The 12,889-nt window shown below is 39.0% G+C and overlaps 1 long non-coding RNA gene across 1 annotated transcript in view; it reads right to left on the reverse strand.

The window, feature by feature from the left end:
• Window positions 1–1,421: 1,421 nt before the first annotated feature.
• LOC117946072 overlaps window positions 1,422–12,889 on the reverse strand; it is a 47,757-nt gene continuing 36,289 nt past the window's right edge. The window contains exon 3 of the long non-coding RNA XR_004656963.1: window positions 1,422–1,478. This is a non-coding gene — a long non-coding RNA (uncharacterized LOC117946072). The remainder of the gene's footprint in view (window positions 1,479–12,889) is intronic.

Genomic DNA, 12,889 nt, shown 5'->3' on the forward strand with positions numbered 1-12,889 from the left:
GCTAATCACAGATGAAATTTTTCGGACCAACAATGAAGGAAGAAGCACATGGAGAGTCTTTGAAAAAAAAAAAAAAGAAATCGCTCTATTGAATGTGAGATAAAAAAAGAAGCTTTTTGAACTAAATTACAATACCCTTTGCAAATAAGCTTGCACAAAGCATCTTGAAGTAGCGCAGGTGCTCCCTGGACTAACACAGGAGAGGGAAGCCCAAAGGCCTGCTTTGTGATGCCATAATTCATCAGGTACCTCGAAATTAGCCCTCCAATTACGGAAATGGAGTTGAATTTAGCCAGCACTTTCACAGCAACCATATAATTTATTTATCCTGTCTCTAACCAATAAACCACACATTTTATAACTCAACTTCCTGAATTTAAACAATGTTTGTAGGAGTGTATTTGGTGTTTTGAAAGGTCCTAAAGAATACTTCTTTAGTAAGAAATCTCAACTAGTAAACAAAAACACAGAATGAAATGAAAAGAATGTATAGGGCATTGTATGGAAGCAAACATCCAATTAACTATCTCTCTTCTTCTCTCTTTTCAAGACAGGTTTTAATAGCAGCAATTCTATTGAATCTCAGTGGAATTTTACCAAGAACCTATGAACATCACAATAATGTCCGCAAAATGTTTGAAAATCATTGAGATTGCTATAATCAGTATGATTTTAGATGAAAAAATAAAGAACAATGGCAGTGTGGTTTGAAAATCCAAAAAAATAATCCAAAAGCAGCTAAAAACGGCTAAAGTCTCCCCAGAGGTGAATTGGTGGATACTTTAAAGGGATACTTTATTAGCATTAGGCTTTGCATTAACCTTTGCATCAGTAGAAACCCAGTACTACTTTCGAATGACCATGCTACCCTCCCTCATGTCACCCTAAAACGAGAGATCTCTATTGTGTTTCTAGAAAAAACCCTCCAATCGTCATTTTGCGTCATTGGAGGCATTTATGCCCAGAGGTACTGAACTACAAGCCAGCTAGTTCTGCATGTTTTCAACCAGTCCATAGGGGGTTGGACCCTAAGCAAGCCGAAGCGAGCCGAGTGTCAGCCATCTTGGAGCTGAGCTACAGCTGATCTACAGCTGAGCTACAGCTGAGCTAACGCTTTTAAGCGTTCCTACCGCACATTTGTATTTTGATGTTCCTCTGTTTTGTTGTGACAACAAAACAAAATGTTATCATATTATTTTAGTGAGCACTCATAAATGACTACATATAACTAATTTTAGGGAAATCTGCTTATGTTTTGTCCCATATTCATGGAATTGGTTTTTTAAATATATATCACCTGATACATTGGAATATTAGATTTTTAAATAACCGAATATCTGTATAGGTCTTGAAAATCCTTTATTGGTCAAGCTCTAGTCAGAAATATAATGATATTTGATTTTCTCCATTTCACCCAGACCTAGTTCTTCTCCCAACCAGGTCATCTAGAATAAATGCCAGAGGTCATTCTTCTCATTCTGTAAGAAATGAAAATGATAATGACTTCTTATTAGAAATTCTATCTGGAAGTGCACACAGGAAACATCAAAAGGTGCTGACAGGGTGACTGGGGGCAACGATGAGGCTCAGTGATAATCCACATCAAAGCAGAGGCCGAGGGTGTGGGGACATACATCAGGGAGCTAGGGCTGTGCAGCTAAAATAAATACAGGCAAACAGCAATTCTCAATCTACAATTGGGATAATTCACCACTCTGAAATTGAAATGTATTATTGGTAACCATTCCCAAAAGGAAAAGGCACTTTTTGGGGGCTGATGAGCCCAGTTGAAGGCAAGCAAGTGCAGATGGGATGATGTAGTTTGGTAAATTATAAATGATAGCCCCACGGTAAAATGACATAAAGGAAATAATAAAATAAAACATCTAGTGGAGCCATGATGAACGTACACTGGAAATGTGCACTTCAGTAAACAATCAGCCAATGTCAATTATATGAAATTGGGCTGGCAATGGAGCATTTTTATTCCAGCACTGGCACAGTCAACCTTTTAATGGCAGGCTGTTAGATTATAGCTATCTGTCTGGTGGCCTCCAGTTTGAGTTCCCAACAAATCCGTTTCACACGGACCTATTACAGAGTGGCAGCGCTGGTCACAGCTACCTGAGAGTGGCCTTTTTTACAGGGAGTTTGACAACCCTATCATGGTTTCCAGAGATTGATTGGAGTTCACAGTGTCTGTACCCCGGAGGTAGAGGTCAGTAGTACAGACCTAACTTCACCTATATCCGGCCACCTTCTCTATCCAGCTTTGCCATTTTCCGCCCCGTAGCTCAGGCTCAGGACATTCCAGTGTATGGCCTATTTGCATTTACAGTGCAACTGACACCGGAGGAGACTCAGAAAATAGTTTTGAATAGTTATTTGATTCAATAAATTCTAATAAATTTCAACTTATACCAGCGGAGAATAACCAATAACCTCACCTGGTTACCTACATGGACTGACGCAAAACATTAGCAACTGTGCAGTAAGAAAACACTAAAGCGCAGCCTGCTTCACTACAACACTCCTTATCCTGAACCCTCTACTACTAATTAATTCTAGCTTCAATAGTCATCCATTCTTTCTTTATTTGATTGACTGTAGCAGTACTTTGCTTTATTGTTTAGTACCTTTTAATATGTTTATTGTATGCACCAAATACACCAAGGCAAATTCAATGCAAGTAAAAACTGACTTTGACAATTAATCTAATTCAGAAGTAAAAGTGCATGATCAAGTTTTTTGTGTCTTTTTCAAGAAGTTGAAATGGTACTGATGAGTGGACTGAATTAAAAACCTAACCATAATGATTACGGCATGACAAATCTAAAACACATTAATATTAATGAAATAGATTTTTTTTTAATGAAGATGATGATGGGTAAGGGTATTATTTTCCATAACAGTCATTACTAGCCATTATTTAATATAACCCCACTGGTATGGCTCACACATAAGATAAGGCAGCAGGACTGCTGACTTCTGATTTTCTTACAACCACAGGTGCATAACATTTGCTTAAGACTGCACTTACCACATGGCTCTTACTCTCTCCTCTGATTACAAAAAAACATCAATTTTCCAATTATGGAGTGATATAGTTATATTAAACTTTAACAACTGAGAATGTGTCCACACATGGATTTGACAGTATTATACCGTAAAGTCAGCACACCACCAAAAGTGCTCTGATGAGTAATACATAAATGTATTTTATTAAAATTTCCATTAAACAGGTTTTCTATAAACCTTTCATTACTTTGATTGCCTCTGTCACTGCCCAATGTGAGTCGATTGCAGATTTGAGTTTAGCATGCTCAGATTTAAACGGTTTACGGCATAATGTGTCTTATTGAAATTTGTAAAATCTGTAAAATAAGCAATTTCTCTAATTACAAACAATAACAGAAGATGGAAATCATTTCAAAAAGGTTTTAGCTATCTATGATTGTTTGATTCCTAATGTTAGCTCAAAACGCCATTCAACTGACAGCCTTTGTTGTGTTTGATTGCTAACTTGTAGCCAGCAGTGAACAAACTTTGTCATGTAGTTCCATTTTTACTGTATTGACATTACAGCTCTCTCGTTAGCATCTTGTAAGCTTCTTGTCGAAAAGTGACGCATTTGTAACTCAAATCCACACTCGACTTACATCGGGCAGTCACAGCCTCTATCAATGCTGAATTCATGTATAAAAACAATGAATGTAGTTTGCACAGCAACAATCTCTAGCTTCTAATATCCTACTAGACCAAAGCCAGTGGCAGTGCAAACATTTTTTTGCAATAACATACATATATGTATGTTATACAATAAAATGTTACACTCTCAAATCAAATATTTAAAATCCAAAGCCTTGCTGAACAACTGAGCTATTCTTTTTGTTTTCTGAGTCAGAGTGTAATACCTAACCAAATACTGTGCTCAATAGAGGATGGCATCTGCTGTTTTGATTGACTCATTTCATTTTAGGACATTTGTGAGATGATTACATCTTGTGCACAAAAGAAACAATTTGGCAAGAGGTTTTGCCTTGCATACGGAGTTTTGTAAAGGTTCGGATTGTAAAAAATACTATTTTCAAAGAGTTAATGAAACAAAAGAATAGCAAAAGCTGTCTCCTCTATCCCTCTTGTATGTGTACCTGCAAAAATGGCAAGAAAAGGCCTCCTTCTTGCACACTCACATTTATTATTCCATATTATCACCTCTTGCCCTCACTAACCCAACCCTTTCACCTGCAAACCCTACGGAACACCTACAAATAACTTTGGAATTGCAATACTAAATTATATCCTAGAAAAAATTCCCTGATTTGTGATGCATTTCAAAGGCATCATTATATTTTCAGACTATTTTCTTTAAAATTGTACTGAAAACCTTTATGCTGGTTCCCAAGAGCCACCTTCTCCTCTTCTGTTTTGCTCTTATTAGTCTGTCTCTCCCTGCTGGGGGATCCACATTGCTATTCATTTTCTGTCTCTCTGACCTCTGTGTGGATAGAATTCATCTGGCCTATCCCTTGTTCTTTACATTACTTTGGAGACAAGTAGCTACATCTGGGTGAAGCTATTAAAACATACACCCCATTAAATACAAATGTGCAGCAGTGATGCCTGTAGAAAAAGCAGGAAAAAGAGAGGAAAAAAAGAGAGAAAGAGCAAGAGAGAGAGAGAGAACCGGTGGTGGTCAAGACAGCTAGAGAGTAAATTAAGAGAGGACAAAACCGTGAATCAGAGGAATAAAACTTTATTTTCTGATTGTTTCGTGGTTAGGTTCTAAAACACAAATAATCACACCCACACAACCCCTTGGGAAGATGTCATGTTTCCGGAATTTGTGAGAATGCAGAGCTTTTAGGTGTGCATGTTCTTTAAAAATAATTGTTAGTGGGTGATTGTGTAACTGAAGGATTTACTGACAAAATAAATGGGTTGAGAGAGAGAGAGATGGACAGAGTAGGAAGGGAGGGGCTTTTATTGCAGGAGTCTTTAATGCAAACCCTGAGTGGCTAAACTGGCAAGGAAGCCTTGCAAAGAACTGTTGGGTTTGATGAGGTAGTCCAGCTGAATGATATACATCGCTGGCCACAGGCAAGAGCTGTCCATTAGTTACAGGGGTTCTTGTAATGCCCAACTCTAGTACATTATTTCCAAATGCATCAGTCAGCGTCGTGCAGCACAGATAAATTGTAATGCTTAAAATCTGTAATGCATACTCTCACCTCTGCTATATTACGCTGCAGGTTAGGAGGGCAGGAAGACAGAGGGGGGAAAAATGTAATTTATTTTTCACTGCAGCCAGTATTCTTCCCATTAGCTTCAAACGTGAGATAAGTTATGGACTTTAACGAGCACCTTTAGCCACCAGAGCACGCTGCACACAAGACTGCAGGCAGAAGAAGTGGGCTAAGGACTTAGAGAGGAGGGACTGGCAATCTGGATGTATGGCACTAATTACCCAACACAAGTACCTCACCGTCCTCAGTGAGATCAGAATGCAGCTTTTACCAGAGAAGAATTAAAAAGCACTGAATCTCATATACCAACAGCTCATGATGCCGTGGTGTGACGAGACACTTATCTCATGAGACGATACATGATATAAATTCAAAAAAAATTAAAACATGTTGCTCAAGATGAGAGAAATGTTCCCACCAAATTTCATGAACATCAAAGAAACGGTCTCCACTCCAGGGGGAGCATTAGGGAGCGCTACGGATCCCGCTGGTCACTCCGAAGCACAATCACTACAGAAGTTTGGAATTTTTGCAAGGTTTGACATATGTGCCAATTTTGGCCAGGTTTTGGGGTATATTAAGTCCCTCAAAAATGCAATAGCGCAGCAGAAAAATATTTATAATCCTTACAAAAACAATAGCTTACTCACACTTTCAGTGCCAAGGACCGCTGGGCCCCCGGCACCTTCATGCTTGGGCCCTAATTAAAGTTGCAAGCAGCAATGAACCCTGGACCCTGCCAGCATGCGGGGGTGCTGGCGTGATGTCGGTTGCCTGTAACACTTTCTCTGTCCACTATGTGGCGCTAGAGAATGCACACCATAAGTCATGTCACTATAATTTTTTTTTTTAAAGCGTCATTTCATAGAACGCTCCGTTTTTTTTTGCATAGCGCATCTACCGCTCCGTTAACCACTGTCTGCTCATGTTCCAGTCAGCTGTTCCCTGCATCGCGCAGCTTCGTTTCTAGATGGAGACAGTCACAGAGGACAGAGTAACGGGAGGAAAATTCAACAGGTAGCAGTAGGTTATCCATCGGTCTCTATGTTTATCAGTTTACCAGTAAACCCAACATTTTGTCCCGTCTTTTTTCAGACAACAGCAGTGACCAGTGCTAGTCAATGCTAGGTAGCGTCTGTTAGCTGCTCCTCTAGAACGCACCGGTTCTACACTTCTGACATTTGTCAACAGTTTTATTTTTTTAGTAACACAGCTGTATATTGGTAAGAGGGGTAAACCTGTATTTGTACCAGTGGCAGAACAGGGTATTAACTCTGCAGGGTGCCCAAACTTTTGCAGATGACATTTTTTTGTTTTCTGTTATTTTGAAAGTGTAAATGATGGAAATAAGATCTAGGATTTTGTGACATATTAAACAATTGTATAATCTATCACTTGATACCTTTTGGAGATTTTTCCATCTTTTCTTGGCTTCTTTATGCACATTCTTACAAATTTTTACCTGGGGTGCCCAAACTTTTGAGCCCCACATCGTGATATATAAACAATAGGTTTCTGGCACTTGCTTGGGCCCTAATAATAGTATAATGACTTTATTCAGAACACAATGGAAGAACCCTAGTAAAGTAGAAACTATAACAATGTTTTCTGTGAAGCACTTTGAATTGCCTTTTTGCTGAAATTTGCTATAAAAATAAAGTTGCCTTGGCCTACAACCTCCAGCCTGTTGGTCTTCAACCAGGGCATAGAGAACACTGTTGTCCCTGCCAGTGGGAAATGTAAAGTTAACTGCACCCGCTGACTGCCTGAAGTTTTGAAAATGCTTTTGACCGCTTTAACGGCATTGCCGTGACTCATTGTGAGAACAAGCTGCAGAGGTCACATAGTCTCGCTCTGTCTGCACTGCAGCTCTGCATGTATGTGTTCTAGCTGAGCTCTACTCTCTGTTAAAAAACCTGCTGAGAGGAATGAGAAACTCGCGCTTACAAGCAGGTACCAAAATTTGGCACTGATTAGTTTTACGTGAATAGGTCCTCAGTAGTACCAACGTAACTAAACACGTGTACTGATATCACAAGACAACTTTTCACCTAAATAAGAATTATTGTCACACTTTAATATCCAAAGATCTTGTGGGACGGGATCTTGTCACAACCCTACTTATTTGTGTGTACCACATCTGCTTAAACGTAACAAAAACCTAAACCAGTTTAGTTGTGCTCATTATAACAACATGCTGTCCCAGGCAAATGATTTAAAAAAGAATTGCTGATATGCAACTAAAGCACAAGAGGAAGCTACACTGCAAATGTTACTGCAAAGTGGGTGGCTGCCTGATGGAAGAGAACCTTAACCTCTTCTATTAAAATTACTTTTTTTAAGCATGTAGCGCAAGCTTAGGATCATCCCCAACACACTCACATTTCTACCTTTGCCAATCAAATGTCACGGGTGGACAAAGCAAAGCTGTCCAGACCTTTTTAAGAGCTCTGTGATCACTTCATGTGTTTCTGAGAGCGGAGATATGCCAGAGCAGGAGTTAGTAGAGTGTTCACACACTCACACTCAGATTATGCTAGAAAATGTCACACATATCTTAATGTTCTGGATTGCGTTGTGTGAATTAGCAACTAAACCTGTAAGGCAGTTTTTCTTAACCTCTTGCCAAAGCATTGTAATTTTTTAAACGTGTCATGGGTCCCTACCTTTAACAAACTATTTTACACAATTTGTGTATAATTACAGAAAACAATTAACAAAATTAGCATTCTAAAAAATGTACTTCACATCAAGTGTTTCCAGATTGTGGGAACATACTATTACGAAGCCTATTTGAGAAACAACAAATACGATAAATAATATTACACAGTTTATTGTTCAACTCTACACTATACACTAATCATGATCTACAGCTCAAATAACAAAGGAAGCATTATAAGAAACTGTAAGTAATCTTTCATTTAGCTGATAACATTTGTAGTAAGTATTACAGGGCTATATCAAAACTTCTACCGTTTATATGGACACGTGCCTTCTTTGTCCTCTCCTGGAAAACATCTTAGTGACAGTTATTGACAAGTGACTACTTAGCTTTGTGCCTGTAAGATTTCCTTTAAGCTGCAGTAGAAAGAATATTAAACATACATGATCAATACCCTAAGGCCGAGCTATCATCTGTTGCCATCTGATTCAAACTCTTGGCTAGTCACTCAATAATAGACTAATTTATGTTTGTACCCAAATCACTAATATTGCTTTAAACATTTTTGGTGACCCTCCTTACAAACCTATCATGGAAAATTTAATAAAAGAACTTCCTTTGTAATTGCTGCCCATCCATTTGCTTATTCATAGTATCTGAAAACACCTCAAAATAGCACTAAAAAATAACTGGTGAGATAGCCAGTGAACAATTGCAAGTAGTCAACAGCCAAAAGCAATCGTGATCAGTTTCAGTTTAGTGTAATTCTTGATCAACTGTAGGGAAACTCAAATCCACTTCTAGGGCTCGGACCACTATCTTAAATTTGACTTTATTTTTTATTTCACAGATCCATGACAAAAAGTAAAGCATCATGAAGCACTGTGTAGTATACTACTAAATTTGTACAAAGCAAGAGATAATATTGTTTTGCACTCTAATACACCACTAGTGTGTGGTAATTGCACAGACAATAAAAATGTGTGTGTTTTCATAAAACAAGATTCAGGGTCAATCTTGCAGTTTTATGTGTATTTTATGTGCATTTTTTAACCACTAACTGGCATTAGTGCAAGAGGTGGAGGATACATTGGCAGAATATATGAAGAAAGATGGCTTTTTATTTACTACTATTTCACCTCAACCCCAGCTAGCTGCAGGCTAAATAGAAAAAGACAGCATGTTGTCTCATCTTACATCACATCATCTGCCAGCTCTGTTTATCCCAGCAAAACTACTGGACCTTTAATGCAGATGAATTATGAAGTGACTACAAGACTCTTAATTACCCCATCCACCCATTTTGAATAATGCAGCATTCTGCTTACAACCATGTTAGTGCGCATTGCATGCAATAGTTAACATAACTGCTTAACATAGCTCTGGGCTCCTGAAGACTGGTGTGTATTTCAGGATTAAACAAAGTACAAAGATGTGTATGCTTCTATTGACTGTGGCATGTGGCACATGCTAAATGTAGCCATTCAGGAAAGAGACATATGGCAGTGTACATGTTTACCCTCTGGCACTTGTCTCTGGCTCATCAGGCGTGAGAGAGCAGGGGGCTTTGGAAGCATCTGCTGCTAAGAGTGGAGTGTAGTGCACTGAGGCAGAAGACACATACAAACACAGACAAATGCACATACCTGCACAGCAAGGACTGCCACTAAGGACGAGAAAATATAATTACATGGATCAAAATACCATGTGCATATGCACGGTAGTGCACAAAATATTTGATCTGTGCATGTCATTCTCAGCTCTACATGCACCTGTGTATGTAACTGTTGAGGGCTGCTAACTCTCACGCATTGACCGTGAGACTCATGCAACTGACACTTTTTACATACTCTCACACCACACATTCCTTTTCTCATGCAATGAAAAACTAGATTTTTTATAAACTGATAACGCACAAAAGAGGACAATGATGCCACACAGACCAACAAGACAAAGCAGCACAGCACCACCATATAAAACCTGGTCAAGGATTGTTTTAGGTCATATAAAATATGTCTTGTTGAATATGTCACCAAAGAAGTCATAATATGATAAGAAACCTTTCCACGGTAGGTTTGCTTAAAAGCGCAGTGGATTTCTGCTCAAAATTTTCCTATAACCATGTGCCATTTGAAGTAGTTTCACTGCACAACACTGTACATGGAAAGTCAGCTAAAATTATATTGTACAGCACTGTAACTGTTCTCATTTGTAAACTCACATAAATCAATTGAATGGGTGTTCAGAGGTTTTCTGAAATGTTTAATGTAGTCCTGTTCAGGATGACACTGTCTATGACCATCTACAATTTGAAGTTATTTTATTGTACAGTTTTGAGATAATTAAAAGGGAGTCAGCTCTGATTATAACACATTAGCAATTTCCTGATATTAGAACTTTCATAACATATACAGTATATACAATATACAATATAAAGTATATACAATATACAGTATATATATACAGTATATATATACACACACACACACACACACACACACACACACACACACACACACACACACACACACACACACACACACACTTCTTTTTTTTGTGTTTCTTCTTGTGGCGTGGGTAGAAAGGTGTTGGTGCATGTTGCCAGGACAGTGGATTTTTCTGGTGTGCCATGCTAGACATGAGACAATGCTAGATTAACAGAGCAAGGCCTTCATGTCGACATATAGTCTTTCTCAGCTGCTGGTTCATGCACAAGCAGAGGAAAACCTTGGTGGTGTGCATCTTGCTAAGGAGCAGTATTTCAAAGTTGAAATTAAAAATGTTACTTTGTAAATATCTATGCATTTGTGTCATATGTGTTATAATAGGAGTATCAGGAGCATTCTGCAGTCAAAAAAGGGCACATTCACCTCCGACCTGGTGACTGAAGATGTTTTACAGTTGCATCAGCTCACAGCAATGGAACGGGAGATGTGGATTGTTATGGAATTAGGTTTAGTCCTTATCCTTCCCTCTGCTACTTCTCCAGTGTCCATATCCACTGTCCAGATGTTTATCTGGACTGCTATACACCTCTTATACACTCCAATGACAAGAACAGTCCACAGCTAATAGAATAGGTAGCCTGTTTCACATGAAGAAGACTTTTCTCTTGCTCAACATCTCCGTGTTGTCAGACCAGACCAATGGAGGCCTTTAGTCAAGGGAACAGAAAATGTGACCTATTGCCTTGAGAACGTATCGCATGCCCAGTGCACCATTTTGGATTATCTAGGAAAGAATAGTGATGTCCTCCTACTTATCTTAATAGTTAAGAGGCATCTTTCGGTAGTAATAAATACTTTTTAAATGTTGACATGCCCGAGTAAGCCAATAAACTGTAATAATATAAAATGCTCTTTTCATCGCTTCCAACAAAAATGCACTGAGAGTGAATAAACAGACAGGATTATGGAGTGCAATGAAAAAATTGGTCGTTGTAATGTACTCTCTCACTCCTATAGCGTACTTTCTTAGAAAAAGAACTGGATTATATAGCAGATTGATTCTAGTCTCTTGTGTTTTCATTTTGACTGACGGTCAACAGAAGTCCCTTAGGTGGATCACAAGTACACACGTAAGATAGGCTGCTAGGACAATGCAGATGAGTAAGTGTGTGTGTGTCTGTGTGTGTGTGTGTGTGTGTATGTTCTAACAGAACAAACTAAATTCACCCTGACATAAGACAATATTACTGCACACATTTACCTTTTCAATTCTTCTCAGATCCTAAAATCTTACCACAACCAAAATGGTGAGTTAAATCATAAAAAGAGCAATTATAATTTCATAGAAAGCACAGGCTTTATAACAGTGTGTGCTTTTACATAGGCTGGCTCCATCATTCATTGTTGGATTGTATTTATGGATTGACTCATTTGCGTCTCTGTGATTTCAGATGCTGTTACCCAGAATGCTAAAACCTTCATGCAAGTGGAACAAGATTGTCACTTTTATGGGAACATCTTGTGCTGAAATAAATCCTCACCTACTAATGTGTGATGATGGGTTAAGGGGTGAAATTAATATGAAGGGAGCTTTCAGTGAGAATGGCAATGTAGCCTTGCTTTTCATGTCTGCCTTTCCTTTAAAACACAAACTACCACCATCATAATTTAGACATGCTTGTTACTGTGGTTGAAACTTCACCTAGGTCATATTCAAGCTTATTATGATGCTTAACAAGAACAACACTAGTACCACCACAGTGGTGATAAAAGATATAACTCAGCCACCTACAGTACAGACACAGCAGTGTGTTGCTGAAATCTCCAAGTCCTGTAATGTTCTCAGCCTGCTCACTGCTTTTTCTTTCTGAAAGGAGGCAGAGATGACTAACGAGCCATAATACCAGTACCAAAAATTACATAACTGGTGCATCTGTGAGGGAGTTCCTGGGCTCCCGTTGCATCTTCAATATCACACCACACACTTCCGCTTATGGCTAGGCTAGTGCCGCTCAGGCTAATCTGGCACTACAACACTAGCTTGCAATACTACTTCCCTAGCTTGACAGCGGCCAAGATAATCAAAGTTGCAACTACAGCAGCCTCAGACTGCCTCCAGCACTTTCATCCAATGTGGCTCTGCCTCTGAGACTGATGATGCAATTGCGCAAGGTGGTACCAAGGCCTGATACACGGCTGATCCAAAGTGCTGATCCAAGCATGGATTTCTCTGTTATCTTGCCCTATCTTAGAACACTGCCTCTTGGTTTGATGGCTGAGAGGGAGAAGCTGAGCAGCTTATGTGGTTTGACTTTGGAATTTGGTGGATCAACGTCCTGTTCACTTCTTTTAGTCCATTCAGCAGTTGGTTCTGAGTTGCTGTGTGCACGGATTCAATATCAGCTATGAACACATAACATCCCTAACGGCCTTCCCCGCCTGTGATTTCCAATAGAACAGGTTGGTCCAGAGCAAAGCACTTATGAAATAGAAGAGGCATTCCTAGCTGGCTCCTGTTGTTACTTCCTGAGTTA

Source organism: Etheostoma cragini, chromosome 1 (assembly GCF_013103735.1).
Source record: "Etheostoma cragini isolate CJK2018 chromosome 1, CSU_Ecrag_1.0, whole genome shotgun sequence".
NCBI classification, from domain to species: Eukaryota; Metazoa; Chordata; class Actinopteri; order Perciformes; family Percidae; genus Etheostoma; species Etheostoma cragini.